We start from the raw sequence: 15,176 nt of genomic DNA on the forward strand, positions 1-15,176 counted from the left end.
GCTCTGGTTAAGGGGTGCTCTGGTTAAAGTGGAATTACCCTTTAAAGCAGCCCTCAGGTTGACCAACAGAGAACATTTCCTCAGAGACGAGGGTGACGGCATCTTTCTCCCCCTCATGTCAACATTTATAACAGCTCCAGACTAACAGGATGGAAAGACAGAACCAGCGGCACTGACTAAAACATGACATGTTTGCTGATACTGAGAGTAGTATTTTAGCTGTGTTAAATAATTAAATTGTCTGAATTTTAAACTCTATTTTAGGATACAACTTGTCCCCGTGTGCATAGTCAGCACAAATCATGACATCACTTTCACCTCAGTTCAACTGGAAGAAAAGAATCATCTCACTTTGAGAAGAACGTCATGTTCACTGCACCACAAAACACGTGCGTGACTAAAGTTTACAGGCATTTTATCACAAAAGAGTCATCTTGTCATTTTAAATTCACACAAATTGTGATTTTTTTTTGTTCTAATGACATTTAATTAGTAAACAAACTCACTTTAACTTTTAGATAAATTCTGGATCTTCACCTCCATGTGTTACGTTTGTGTGGTATAATAAGTTATGTAAATTAAAACTGTTTTACATCACGTCACAACCTTGACAGCATTTTTCAGAAACATAAGGCTCCTAATGAGAATGACCTTAATTTACTTTCTAATAATCAATATCTTCCCTGTGGAGAGAGGATGCAAACTGACCACTGGACAACCTGCAGCGACTGTTTAAACAGGTCAACAGTGAACAGCTCGTGGTGCTAAAATCAGGTCAAACTTAACTAGATCAATGATGATAACAACACTTAATCTTAATTAAAACACTATTTGAATTCCACTGCATCATTTAACCGAAAGAGATTTACAACTAGAATTGCAGCCTGGGATTGATAGGATACATACAGTACTTCTCTGTCTGTGTTTTCTTTAAAAAACATTTTCATTGCAAAGAAGAAGGCCAGACAGTCTAATAAATCTATTTTTATTTCAAGTTGAATTTAAAAAAAATCTTACTCTTCTCCACTTTAGTAGTAAAACTGTTGGTCCTAGCCTGATAATCAGACTAAATTGCCTTTCCTTTTCAGATTGTATAGAACTTGGTGTGCTCAGCTAAAGATCATTTGTTTTGTGTGGAAGCTGATGAATCTCAATTGTGATAGTTTACTGATCTGAAATATCATGTTAAGCTGGAATAAAGGTGATATAAGTAGCTTATGGGGCTGCGACTCACAATTATTTTCATTAGCAATTAATCAGTTAGTTGTTCGGTCGATAAAATGTCAGATAATCGTGAAAAATGTTGATCACTGTTTCCCTAATGCCAAGATGCAACCTTAAATACCTTGTTTTGTCTCGACCAACAGTCCACAATCCAAAGATATTCAGTTTACTAGCATAGAGGACTCAAGAAACCAGAAAATGTTCACATTTAAAATGCTGGAACCAGAGAATTGGCATATTTTTTCTTAAAGGCCTGATGAAACAGAAGTTAGAGTGTCTTTAGCTTCTGTACTGTGGCGTATTTCCCAGTGAAACGGAATATTTGAGCAGCGTACAAGAGGGATTTAAATCAAATCCTTCGCATTTGACTGGACCATCTGGTTAAACTGTCAAAGTGATGTCACTGTGTTCCCAGATCTCAGCAATTAATTTGGTGAGTACAGTGTTATCATAACTGATAGAAATAAGAGCCAAAACTTTAAAAAAAAAAAAAAACCCAAGTTGTAATAAACCAGTTTTTTCTTTAACTAGTCCTCTTGAGTCCTTTAGCAGTGAACTGATTCCTCCCACAGCTTGTGCTGCAATGAACAGTAAAGAATGCTGCACTCAAACAAGAGCAGAAAGTAAAAATACATAATGCAACAAAGGGTAGTGGAATACGTGTTATCCCGCCCAAAAGTGGGATGATACTTCAGATCTCTATAGTTTAAAATGTCGACTTGAGATCCATTGTGTCTAAAATGCAGAGAATTGCAGAAGTGATAATAAATGTTTATCACATTCCCCACATGGTGCATATCTCACACAGCAGTATGAGATTGCTCTTCAGATTCCCAACACAGAGTGTTTGAAGTGGCTACCATGGCAATAACTTCTACATTGCAGCTAATAAATAAGGGAAAAGGAAAGAAGTGACACTAAATTAGCCCAAACTGGTTTGAGTGTCTCACTGAAGAGGCTGATGATTCAACTAATTAAACCAAAACTGCTGGTGACCCCATAAGAGCTTCACTTCTTCTTGCTTCTCCACTACTATTCTTTCACATCTGTTTAGCATTCAGAACAGGAAAGTCAGTCAGTATTGTTGTGACCTGGCTCAAGTGGCCACAACAAAAGGGAGACACACCAGTGTTAAGTTTTAACAAATAGATATTTTATTAAAGCAAAATGAAACCAAATTGAACCAAATTAAAGGATTAACCAAATATGTAAAGCATGGGGTGTGGATATCAGTAGCGTCAGTGGGTGTATGGTGTGCATGGGTGTAAAACACAACACAACTAATCTTAACAGGTGCCTGCGGGGAGAGAACTGCAGCAGCAAGGCAGCCAAGTGTCAGAGAGTCAGCGAGAGCGTCACCGCAACCAGGCTTAAATGATGAGGGAACACACCCTCAGGTGTTCCAGGTTATACTGACAATCCACCTGCAGGACGAACAGAAACACAGGTGAACCACACAGCAGCAGAAGATGACTCAGCAGGGGTCACAATATGGATGCTCCAAAGAAGCCTCCGCCTTCAGGGACGCCCCATCTTTATGTATTCCTCATCCAACTGTTATTATTTGATATGCATCTCAGGGCCTTTCCAAAATCAAAGTGTGTGAAAGAAGATAATATGATGTCTCCCCCGACTGGCTCTGTTTATGGTTATGAGGCATGGTGGCAGCCCCTCAAAGGGAGCAGCTGTCCTTGTGACTGGTTTTCATAACAGGTAGCTTTCAGCAAGGACAGAGAAAGGGGGGAGTGGTAATAATTACCTCTTTGAAAACACTCCCCCGAGGCTAGCCTTATCCAAGATTTCTCTCCTCCATTTCACCAGTCTTTCTCATCCACCTTCATTCAGTTCCTCCACATGAAATGAAAGATAGAAGAAAATTGTTCATTGACTTTGCTAAAGTAACTTTTAAATGCTGAAAGGAGTGTATTCAGAAGCATCTCTAGTTGACAGGACTGATTTTAGGGAGATTGAAGGATTTTCTGAGAGATTGGCACCACTTTTTGCCACCATCATTTACAGAAAATATCCTATTGTTTATTAATAACATATGTTCAAGGTTTCTTAATTAGTACTCAAGGGTAAATTTGTTGTGCAGACGAGAGATTCAGCATTCCAGAGTTAAAAACAACATCGCAGCAATACAGATTCAAGAGACGTCAAAACAAAATACATTAAAACAAGTATCATCATAGTATCAAAAATAGTATCAGAGTACAAGAACTCCTAAGAAGGTCATGACAAAGTGCCTCTACACACACTCATCCACTCACTCAAAAGCTTAAAGTGCCATGCATGGGTAAAGTGCATCATCTTGTGATAGCTTTGTTTAGTAGTGCAATGGCTGCAGGTACAAAAGCATTTCTGTATCGTGTTGTTCTCCACCGACAGCCTGAGCGAAGGAGCTGGAATTCACTATAGAACAGAGCTCACCTTACAATGTTTTTTTTTTTTTTTTTAATGCATGAATTGTGCTATATGAATAGAATGAAAAGTTTCCTCCTCCTCCTCCTCTTCTTCTTCTACTTATTATTATTACTATCAATAAAAGTCCAATAAAAGAGTTTCATCTTGGTTTTATCAATGTGAAAATGGGACAGTTTTCTGAGACAAAACAAATGCTCATGTCCCTTTTTACACACTGCTCTCAAAATTCTTCTCAAAGGTCAATTTAGAGTCAATGGCCCTGTTCACGCTTAGTTTTAAAACCTGTCTTGGGTGATCGGGTCACGGGTAGAGCGCAGTAAATACAAGTGTAAACGACCACCAAGACAAGTTGTGATCTGATCACTCAAACCACTTGCTGAGGTGGTCTGGTATGCATTTTACCACATATCTTTTGTAGTGTAAATGCTAATGCATCCTGATGCGTCCTCGACAAGGATGTAAAAAGAAAATACATCAAACCAGGATGTGGTGGTTGTTTTGGTGACAATAGTCCTACGCCAAATGACTTTGTCCTGCCAATCTCAACAGTTGGAATAGCCCGTACATGTATATTAGTTCTTGAAACATTTGTGTTTTCTTAGCTAGTCCGTGCAAAACAAATTTGGTGCTTGTCTGGATACAGACTGACATAATAACTATGCGCGTGGCCCTTTGACCTTCTAGCGGAAGTGACATAAGCAGTAACAGAATCTGAGCAGAAGTGGTCAGCTGTGTTCAGATCACTGAAATGCATTTTAAAACCAAGTAAACAGCCTCTATGACTGTCCCAAGATACCTGTAGCTTTCTACACAGTCTGGTCTTTGATTGATGGTAGTCTCATAGATTGAAGTATGAGTTCTGAAATCTATGATCATATCCTTTGTCTTGGATACGTTTAGCTCCAAGAAAGATTTGTCACACCAGGTGATAAACTCATCAATGACTGAGCCTTGGCTGGACTCCTTGTTGTGTAGCAGACTCACAATGACTGAATCATCTAAAAACTTCAATATGATCCTGTTCTTATGCTTACTTTGGCGCATGTTTGTGTACAGAATATAAAGTAAAAGTGAGAGAACACATCCCTGGGGTGAGCCAGTAGATGACCATAATGAATCTGATAAAATGCGGAGTTGGATAGTATTAAAGGCTGTAGAAAAATCAATAAATAGCAATCTAGCATGGGTTTTATTCCCCTCTAGGTGTTTAAACAAAAGGTTAAGTAAGGTCATTATAGCATCCTCAACTCCTCTGTGTGCCCTATAGGCAAATTGCATAGGGTCGAGTGCATGCCTGGTTTCCCTTGTAAACTCTGTCTTCACACACACAAGAGAAGTGTGGGCAACCAGCCTGAAATCATTAAAAGCTTTGGGGCTGCTGCCTGTAGGAAGAGGGGTGATCAGATCCTGCTTCCACAGGTTAGGTATACGTTGTAGGTTCAGAGACAAATTGAAAATATCATAAAAGATAGATCTTAATTGCCTTGCACATGACTTCAGTAACTTTCCACTGATATACTCATGGCAGGACAACGCCTCTTGATTATCTTTAGAGAATGGAAGGACTTTTCAACTTCTCTTTGCTCCAGGACAAAGTACTGATTGTCTTTGAGTTTACATCTAAGTCCCTCAACTTCATCTCTAAAGTCAAACTGATCAAATCTCTGATAGAAGTTATTAAGAACATTGGCAGATTCACTATCTGACCTGAAGCCATCCATACAGTAGTTATGTTGGTTCTGTTCTTGCTTTGCTGTATGCCTGTGATTGTTTTCATGCCAGACCAAGCTAAGACAAGGTTCCTCTCAGCCCCTCCTCCTTGACTGAAGGACAGGTTCTTCTTCTGTGGACTGTAGACTAGACCTAATTGCCTTAGACATCCACTGTTATTGGAGTAAACCTTAATCTTTTTAGTAGGAATAATCATATTCTCACAAAAGGTAACATAAGAACAGATTACATCAGTGAGTTCATCAATGTCCTTGCAAGAGTCTTTGAACATCTCTCAGTCAATGCAGTCAAAGCAGCCTTGAAGACAAGCAGTGGATTCCTCAGACCAGATTTTAACATCTTTGGTCTGGATTTTTTCAGTTTTATATGTAGAGAGAAGGAGCATGTAGTTGTGGTCAGCAGAACCTAAGGGAGGCAGGGGGATTGATTTATATGCTCCCTTAACGGTACCATAACAGAGATGTTATTCTGCCTGGTTGGACACGTTACATATTGGTAAAAGTTTGTCTAAGACTTTTTTAGGGACATATGATTAAAATCTCCAAGTTTGAGGTTCAGTGCTTTGGGTGAAATGGACTGTAGTTTTTGCACTACATTAAATATAGTGCTTGTGGCAGTGGCAGGATTTGCCTTTGGATGAATATACACAGATGAATATTTGTGGGAATTCACATGGTAAATAGAATGGACGGAGCGACACTGATAGAAGTTTAACATCAGGCGAGCAGAGTCTTTCTCTGACAGTCGCAGAGCCACAATAGCACTTATTGACATAGAGGCACAAGCTCCCTCCATTAGATTTTCCTGTCACCTCTGCTTGACGATCCAGGCAAAATGGAGTACCTAATCCGTCTATAGACAGGTCGCTATCTGAGTCCTGCTCAGTGAGCCAAGAATCCGTGAATAGCATGATGCAGCTGTCTCTGTAGTCTTTGTAGTAGATTTCCTTGTAGCTCATCAAGTTTATTCCACAAGGACTGGACGTTTCCTGTAACCAGGAGGGCAGGGGAATACTGGTGAGCTGCTGTTTCCTTAGTCAGTCTGACACCTCCTTTTTTCCCCCACTTCCTTTTCTTAACCACTCAAATGATCACAAATCAGGGTTTCATTGTTGTCCCTTCAAATAAAAGTGAAAAGTGCCCTGAGATAACTTGTTATGATTTGGTGCCATATAAATAAAATTGAATTGAATTGAATTGAAATAAAGTCGGGAAACTGAAGATGATTAGATGAGGCAGCGATGATTAAAAGCTCCATCACTGCAAATCAATAGTGAAATGTCTAAAAGCACCTGTTCATGACGATCATAGGCAATCAAGCATCAAAAACACGCACAAACTCACTAAAAACATCAAACATAGGACGCCGAAAAAACCCACAGCAGGTTGCCGCATGAGCATGCACCCTTGCGTTCCAGGCAGATGCCTGACTGGTGAGTTAAAAAACAATTTTTCTCTGCTGTCTGCCAGTATGGTGTGACATTTTAAAGCTGCATTGTTTCATTTTTGGACACTGGGGGTGGAAGAAAACAGCTGCCACCAAATCCCTTCCTCATAACGTTATTAGCAAAGGCATCAAGCAATATTAGCATTCATTTTGAGTGATGTTTTTGTCCAGCTGATGAATGTAAGTCCAATATTCTCCTTTAAGCTCTGTTTTGGTCTCCACCAACTCCTGGGATATCTGTCTGGGTCTGGGAGTGCAGGAGTTATGACTCATTTATATATACAGATGTGTATACATATATGGATGTATATGTAAATATACAACAGTGGAAAGCATGTAATTTCAATACTGAGCTCCGACCGTGTTTTGTTAGGTTTCCACTGAACCAACAGAAAACAAAGTAGTTAATTTCCAAGCAATGAGTCCATTCACTGTTTTTCAAGTTCTGGTGGCTCATTAAATAATTACAATAAATGCAAAAAAACAAAAGATGTAGTACCAAAGACCTGCTAACAGCATCAGCATTCTCACAGAAGTCAACCAACCACACAGTAACTACTGAAGCTGACTTTTTTACAACTTCAAGAAGGATAAAAAGTCTATTTTCCAAACTCCAAACCGTTAACTGCGCTGCAAATCCAGAACTTAAATATGCATCTCATTACTACTACTTTTTTTCCTGATGATAAATGATCTATTCTCATCCACTGAGGTAAAAACAACCTGACAAACCCTTTGATTTTTCTTCACACACTGCTAAAAGCTGTTCAGTAACTTCAGTATATTGAGAATATGCTTAGAGAGGATAACATTTGTATTTAATGGTCCAGTAAACTTCTCTGGAGTTTTAGCTCACAGTGATGAGTAGAGAATGATTCAGTGAACTTTTCCTTTAAATATCTACATAAAGTCATTAATTTTGCTGACATTAAAAAATTGCTTCCACAGTGACACTCATTGCATACGCCACCTTTATTAGCATTTATAATACACAGTGTTGAGGAGTGCACAGTCAGCATATTGCAGCAGTGAAACAAGATCCCAGTGTGAATCTCCAGCTTTCCACAACCTGTGTGCGTAACTGTTTCTGCAGCGATTACCCACCTGTGACAGGATGCTCCAGTCCAATAAATCACGGTGTCAGAGAGGCTGGAAGGAAGTGCAGCGTATACAGAAGTGTTTTCCCTCAGTGCAGGAAAACTAGTAGACCTGATTGCCTTCATCCATCAGAACAGAACTGTGCAGCAATGAACGGGGAGAGGAAAGCCCAGAAGATTTCATCTTTCTGTCTCCGTACATTAGAAAGTGATGTAAAGTGATGAGAAAGTAAATATTTATAAGATTGGTATTGATATTGGTAAATCTCAGGAATATCGTGTGGTTGCTTGTTGGTGTTTGTGTATTTTCCCTGTGTGGCTTCTGATATTCTGAATACAATGATATATGAGGTCCGTCCAAGTGTTCAAATATTTTGTCACCATGGACAAAATGTAATAACTGTGAATAAATATGTGAATGCTCGATATGGAGTTTTGGAAAAGCCACTTTCAGATGGTTCTTACACTAAACACCAAAAAAATTATAAATTTGTGATGTTCAGCTACTCCAGGGCTTAATGTATAATGCAGTAAGTGCTATTTTTTGTCTGTTTTCTTTAGAAAGTCTGGTCAAGAGATCAAGAGATTTTATTGTCATTTGCGCAAGTACAGAACAGTAAAGGTACATTGGAATTATTCTCTAACTCACTGGTCCCCAGTATAGCCCCCAATAAATGCACTATTTCCACCTGTTTGAGCAACATTCACTAAAAACCAGAGATGCACCGATCCACTTTTTTCAGTTTTGATCCAATTCTGATACCTGAATTTGGATATCTGCCAAACCAATACTAGAGCTCTTTTTTCTTGACTATTATTATTAATATTGTAATCATTATTATTGTTATTGTTGTTGTTATGTGTAAGGCTACATGCGGCTGTAATAAACCACACAGCACTTCTTATTAAAAGAGGTAAAAATATACAAAAATGTATTAAATTTTAATGTATTCCAAAGCAAAATTTGACATGGTGTGTAGTGTGACTTTAAAGAAAAATCCATTAGTTTCTACTGGGGAGTTGTGCTGACCCAAAACAGCATGCAGACAGATTCTGAGGTTAAAAACAAATTAATTTATTATAAGCTAAAACACAAGTTAAGAACAGATTGAAAACACAGGTTAAAAGTCCAAGTCTCTCAGAAGAAATAAAACATCACTAAAGGAAATAAAATGTCTCAGTGTTAAGAGTCCATCTTAGAGCAGTCCTGTTTTAGCTTTGTCTGCAGCATGCGGGTGGTCTCACCAGACTTATCTGTCTCAGTCTCCTACTGCATCAAGAGTTCATATGATGTAAGGTGGAAGAATCCAGCTATATAAACTAAAAGGGACGAGCCAAAATAATAGCACAGATTCACCCCTCCGCTTTCCAACAAAGTGTGTCCCTCTTTCCTCCAGCGGCCTGCAGGCACAGCATGCTGAGCTCCGTCTCCTTCCTTCTGTTGGCTGTTTGCCTTGCTTTTATACTCTCCTTTTCCGCAACCAGGCCATAGGCTGGCATCTTCCCTTTGTTCTTAGGTTGCGTTCATTGCAGTCTCTTCTACACTGGTCCGTCACTGCATCCATGAGCTCTGCTTCTCTGTCGGCCGGTCAAAACATTAGACTATGGAATCTGGATTGGAATGTGGATCAGTAATGTCAGTCCAATATCCGATGAGTGAATGATGTCAGTATCGGCACTGATACCTATCAGTGCCGATACTGACTATCAGTATCGGATTGTTGCATCCCTACTAAAAACTACAGTGGACAGCAGTTTTTAAAGATTTACATCTTAAGTAGGAACCAATAGGCTTGGAGCTGTAGTCTGCTCCTCATCTCTGCTTGAGGCTAGCGGCTCCAGGCTACATTAGCTGCTACTAGCATAACACACTTGAATCTCTGACCGAACTGTCAAGTTGCATCGTGGGTAATGTAAGTGCCAGGCTTTGACAGGTTTGGTATAAAAAAGATATTATCTTAGGCTCTGCTGCATTGATGTTGATCCTTTTTTTAAAGGATATTTATAGGTATTTTTTACAAAGTCCATCATAAGTGTGACAGTGTTATAGAAGTGAAATGCTAAATCTGTGGAGTACTCTTATAAAGGTTATTTATAGTTGTGCATTAGGAGGCAACCATGTAGCTTCTTTTGAGAGCCTGTAGCTGGACAAGTGCCTTCTCAAAAATGTGACTACATCTTGGGGCTACAGTGACCAGAAGAATGCTTGTGTTTTCTCTTACAAGTTTCCAGTGCCATGGAGATCGTTGATAATAAAGACAACATTAAGCAATTTAAAGAAAGACTCTCACTAGTTTTCTCCTTTTCAGTAACACATCTAACAAAGTCACATCCAGATTTTCACAGTGACAGACTGCTCAGCAATAGCCTGCAAATCAGTAATGAGACAACATGAAATAGAAGTTACCCAGATGTAACTACAGTACTAGGAGGACGTGCACTGTCCACTGTCACTCAGTATCACAGAATAAATGAAACAATGTAAACACAGTTACTGTGGGGAATATAATTAAATCATGTAATGATTTGGTTAGTGTTTAATGACAGTTGGTGAGAAGCAAAAGACCAAAATCAAATCAAAAATGGGTTGACCTCTTTCCTAAACGCTTAACAAACACTTAATGGAAAACAGACTGATGGACTGTGAGAATCAATATCTTTTAAGTTATTGTGTTTGATGGCAGCTGGGCTTAACAAACAGAGAGAACATCAGTACATGGACACACACTCATACAAACAGCCACATACTAGGTGCTAATACAGACACACTTACTGAACTATCAGGCTGTCCCAGTATGAGCTAATCAAACCCAACACCTGAATGATCTCCAGTGTTGCCCCGCAGGAAATCAGTGCAGGGAGAATCAGGCTGCAGGATTATTGAATTGAAGCAGAGCGATTCTTCATGACTGCAGAGGGGAGAGAGAATTTTTTGTGGCCATTCTCTGTATGGCTGCGTGAAATTACCCAGCTGCCCCCAGACCTATTTTTGAAAGGAGCCACAGCTGCTAAATGGGACGAAAGCACTACTCTGTGTTTCTGTGTGTGAGTGTGTGGTACAAACTCAAAATGTAAGATACAGGAAGAGGAGGACCTGCATTTTTGTGTCATAAAAGTACCTTTTTCGCTAATGTACCATAACAGGCCAGATGCATAACTTTTGATCCATCATAAAAGCTGGAGTGCGGGACTTACATATAAATGAACATCCATTACATTCAAGCCCTTGCCGTACTAGTTCACACAATACTGATTAAGCCCATCACCGCCAGGTAAATCTCTCTGTATTTCACAGAATACCAGAGTTCTGGTGTCTGTGGTTCCTGTGCTGGTGCACCAGTAGTGATGTGTTTTACACATGGTAAGGTCGGACTATCCTCAGTGCCCTCCAACCACATTGCGTCACCAGGGTGGGGACAGGCTCATGTAAAAGATTTCAGGGGTCTACAGTGATGACATCAACAGTTTTTGTGTAATTACTCTCACTGCCAGAAGGGGGAGACAAAAGTTCTGCACTGCATGTTTAAGGTTGATAGTTCAAGTTTCATACCAGTTCAGCCTAAACTAAAACTACAAACATCATACACTTGTCACAAGTATGAATTGCATAAATCAAGCCTGCGTCCCTTTTTAACAGAGGGGTCACGCTATATAATTATATATAATATACCGTATATGAAATATGAAAACGTGTCTTCAGTAATTGTATTTGACAAATCACATCGCCAGATTCCTCCAAAAGCTGAAAGAAAGTAAATTTGTTCCCCTCTGTCAATCATACCATCACTGATGAACATGTTAAATATAAACTAGTGCGTCACTGCTATGGATGATTAACACATCTGAACTGGGATTCATAATATAACAGGCCTGAGGATGATCTATTATTGCCTTTGGTTTTAGGTTTTAAAATGTCTTAAATTCAAATATATAGTCATTCATTTTTGTTAAACTTTTTGTCTACTTGTGGGCAGTGGAAACAAGTCGTGAACCCAACACTGTCATATCATCACCTTTCAAGTTAATATGTCAAAGCAAACAGTTGCTTATTTCCACATCCAGCAGTGACGGAGCAACATTATCATTCATTTGGAGTCGTGTTTCTGTCCACCTGGTACATGAAAGTTACCAGAACTAGTAGAGTTCAAACTGTTGATGCAGATGGTTTCAAATCAAGCCCCCAAACTATTGATGAAGGTGTCACTCAAGGATTAATATAATGCCCACTGCTATTTACCCTACACATAAATAACATTTATTTTACAACTCAGCACTGTAATGTCCATTTTTATGCGGATGATACCCTCTTGTATGCCATCGGCCCTTCTGCAGACCAGGCTTTCTCTAGAATCTGTAAACCACTTGCATCAATCAGGCAGTCATCAGTGGCAAAATGTCCAATTTTTAATCATTTTAAAAACACACCACACTCATTGATGAAGACTTTAATAACAGAGCCTTAAGCAGCTACAAGAAGATGTGTCCTGCCAAGCTGAGAGGAAAATTACACACTTGCATTTCATACATGTTTAGTGTGAGGTTCTAAAATAAGTGGAGGACATCACCCTGATCATCCAGTTTTGTTTTTTGTCTTTTTTATTGGAACAGCAGCTGATGTTGAATTTATAGATTTTCCTTCTATGTCAGCTGTTTTTGGATTGAGTTTTCATCTAAAATGTAAGTGTAATCATGTAATTATAACAGAAGTAATGTAATTATGATTGATTAAATCATGATTACTGGTAATTGTGACTGCTGTTTTTGCATTTACAATCCCTGTTGGTTTTTAATCAAGATGTCTGTTTCTGCTTTTCATTTTTATAATTATGGCAGCGGTTTTGTGATTGCAATAACTGCAACTGTGTAATCATGTTTTCTCTGACATCATTACAATGCTTGTTAGGTTTTAATGTTTTGTTTTTTGACAGCTCTTTATGTATTCTTTTTTTTTTTCTTACAAACACTGTCTCTGTAATTGTGTTTTTCTCTTTGTTCATTTCATAATCACAACGCCACTTTCTGTTTTCTTGTGGTATTTGTGTAATTTCAGTTCTTGTGTAATTATGTTGACATGAGTGATTGACAGAGATGTGCTAATAATGCTGAGTGCAGACAAACTCCCAGCACACCACACATGCCCTTATTTTATTAACCCTGACCTCACCCAAAGAGGCAGCAATTACCCAGAGTGAACCGGCAGTTGCAAAACCTGTGTTTAATTGCAGTGAGAGCAGAGCAGCCGGCATTTTACTTCATTAAAATAAAAGCCCCACAGTGCGGTCAAATTAGCAGTAAATGCACATTTACACAGCTGAGAGCTCACCAAAGTCAGACAAAGAGAGAGATGGTAAATAAGCAGGAGTGACTGGTGTTAACCGGCGTGTCAACCCTGTTAAAAGGGCGCAGCGGAGGACAGCTGTCAGTTCCAGTCAGTCTTCACTGCTGGTTTTAATCTCAGAGACCTGACACCCACCAGACATAACCCTGGCAAACAAATCTCACCTCCCAAATTTAAGGTGTTTTTCAAGGTATTTTTCTTTGCATGAGCAGCAGTTTATTTCAAGCTAGGATTTTTTTATTGTTAATCTAAAAAAAAGACAATTTTAAACATCAAAAAATGAAAGTCAGAAAATCTAATTAAATACAGCATGCATTGCACAAAGATTGGAGAAATGTAAATAAATGGAAATGTTTCAACAAATAATAGATTTAAATGTGAAGAAATAGTACACAGGCAATAAAAATAAATAAAAGAATTATTTAACTCAACTTTATTTCTACAGCAATTTACACACACACACAAGAGAAATGATAAAGAAAAGAGAAAAAATGATTATTCTCATTTAAAGTTTTCACAGTTGTAGAATCATACAGTAACATTACAACACAGTGAAATAGACACCATCAGACCCACAGCACATACTTCCTTAGAGCAGATACAGATATTGATGAAAACAACAATATAAAGCATTTTATAAACAAGTCTCACAGCTATTGTGTCCAAATTCAGCGACTAGATCCAGCAAAGTCTGCATTTCTACATCACATCATGCAGTCTGGCCTGCTGGATCCTTTACTCAGATCTGGAGCACACATCCTTTGCAGTTTCTAGTGCCAGTTGTTTAATGAACCATTCAGGTCATGCTCATCAAGTTGAGGGCAACTTCCTGGTATACCCTTGAAAAATGTGACTGAGTTTTGACGCGACCAGTATTTTGGTCTTGTGAGACTAGACACAGGTTCAGCCTGCCCTTCGGGTCCTTGATGGGCTGTTTCCTCTGGAGGATCCTGCAATTTTCCAACCCAACTCTGGAAGGAAGGGATTCTGGATTCCCTCCAGATTTACGTTTCTTTTTAAAATATTCCACTATTTCACAGCTTTGTGTTGTAACAACAGTGAAACCACCCACATCATGTTTCCATGTTTTTATTCTGTAATGTGTTGCACACAGTGGTTCATATCACACATTGTATAAAAGAACAAGAGGTAAATGTCCAGAGTCTCACTGATAACAACACATGCAAGCATATGTCTGGTGATACTCTACATATCCTGTTTTTTTATTGTCCTCAAATCTTATGAAAAGACCAAAACCAACAATGAACTGATGTACTAACAAGTATTGTCTGATTTATCTTACTCCTCTGTGTCATAGAGCTCCAATGTTGTCCAGAAACTATTGGCAAAAACCTACATATATTTGAGCTGTTTTTAAAGATTTAAATCTTCCTTAGAGACGCCAGAGAGTATTGTGAGCCAGACTAACACATTGTTGGTTTTGGTCCTTTATGGAAAAATATAGAATAATTAATTTGTCTTTTAAAAACAGTAGTAATATAAACTATAGCCAGTTCCTGAAAGTGTCTCAGTTTATTGTTCTGATCACTAGCTGTGTTACTGTATGTCTCTCCAAAGAGAAGATTATGTTTTGTCTCTTGAATAAATAGAAGAAATGCACATGAGCAGAAACAGCTACCATGGATGAAAAACGTCTACATCTCCAAAATGTGTAATTTCATCAAACCAAACTAAACACAATTGTTGATGAGATTTAATCAGAAATAAAAACCTTTAGCATCATCGTTTAAAAGTTTCAATGTGGTAAAACAAGTGAAATCCTTCACAGTAGTCTCGCTCTTGATTAAATTTGCCGTTATTAAACTAAACTGCTTTTGGTCCCCTCAGATGTGACAGGAGGCTATGTGTTAGTTTTAACTGGTAAACACCATCAGGGACCATAAGTGCACAGTTGG

General features: G+C 38.7%; 1 protein-coding gene across 8 annotated transcripts in view; it reads left to right on the forward strand.

The window, feature by feature from the left end:
* The window catches only part of LOC121898997 (tetraspanin-18-like), a 39,119-nt gene that overhangs the window by 14,611 nt on the left and 9,332 nt on the right, over nt 1-15,176 (forward strand). For 2 of the 8 annotated variants that reach the window (XM_042414569.1, XM_042414562.1), the window contains exon 3: nt 2,518-2,671. The exons of 3 other annotated variants lie outside the window; for them this stretch is intronic. The gene's annotated coding sequence lies outside the window, so the exon portion shown is untranslated. Of the gene's footprint in view, nt 1-2,517; nt 6,396-7,918; nt 9,585-15,176 lie in introns of those variants that run through there. 3 more of the 8 variants (XR_006096585.1, XR_006096586.1, XR_006096588.1) reach the window with 3 other exon arrangements.

Source organism: Thunnus maccoyii, chromosome 1 (genome assembly GCF_910596095.1).
Source record: "Thunnus maccoyii chromosome 1, fThuMac1.1, whole genome shotgun sequence".
NCBI lineage: Eukaryota > Metazoa > Chordata > Actinopteri > Scombriformes > Scombridae > Thunnus > Thunnus maccoyii.